The following is a 952-nucleotide window of genomic DNA, read 5'->3' on the forward strand; positions in this document are numbered from 1 at the left end:
GAAGTAGATTGCCCCATCTTCCTTCCGAGGAGTGGCTGGTGGGTTTGAACCGCCAGCCTTCTGGTTAGCAGTCAAGTGCCTTAGGCACTGTGCTAACATATTTCTAAAGTTCCAGACTCCCAGAAGGAAAGCAGGTAGGTGCTCACCATAAACTACATTGTTTCTGCATGGCAGTTTAAGCACACTGAGTCATCTTTATATCATTTAGGAAAACTTTCATATCAGTAAGGGAACTGTTTACTAGACAAATTGTCAGGTGCTCACCAAGGGCCAACCTTGCAAGCAAGTCTTTCTAGGGATAGCTTACTATGTTAACTCTTTTCTGCACACATGTCTAAAATGACTCACCATTGAAATATTCTGAAAATGCTGTATATGTAAATATCAGAAATACACGATAATAGCTGTTTTGATAATTAACAAAACGTTTATGATTAAACATAAGTAGTTAAAATACCTGAGTGATTCTAATGTCTTAATATGTTTTATATAGATTTTTAGTAATATTCTAGTCCCAGTTGTCAATTTTAATACATGTGTGGGAAGAATAGGACAGTGTTAGAACATTTAGTACATCTGAAAAGAATGTTTGAAAAATTAAATTACAATAGGAAGTTATCCATTATGAAAGGATGCTTCAGATGTTTTCTTTTAAAGTTCATAATGAACCACTCATGTATTTTTCAGATTTCAGTGGACTTGTTTTTCTTATGGAGCTTTTTTGGAAAATACTTTATAACCAAGAATTTTGATTAAATAAGAGTAATTGAAAAATACTAAAAAAAAAAAAAAAAAAATTGACTACAGTTAGAAGCTATGGTAGCATAGTGCCTAAGGCACTTGACTGCTAACCAGAAAGCTGGCAGTTCAAACCCACCAGCCACTCCTTAGAAGGAAGAATGGGGAATCCTACTTCCGTAGAGATTCTGCCTTGGAAACCCAAGGAGGGGTC

The 952-nt window shown here is 35.6% G+C and overlaps 1 protein-coding gene across 1 annotated transcript in view; it reads left to right on the forward strand.

Moving 5' to 3' along the window:
- FEM1C (fem-1 homolog C) overlaps positions 1-952 on the forward strand; it is a 23595-nt gene that overhangs the window by 20693 nt on the left and 1950 nt on the right. The window lies entirely within an intron of this gene.

Source organism: Orycteropus afer, unplaced genomic scaffold (assembly GCF_000298275.1).
Source record: "Orycteropus afer afer isolate SDZICR_OR568_19922 unplaced genomic scaffold, OryAfe1.0 scaffold00464, whole genome shotgun sequence".
Taxonomy (NCBI): Eukaryota; Metazoa; Chordata; class Mammalia; order Tubulidentata; family Orycteropodidae; genus Orycteropus; species Orycteropus afer.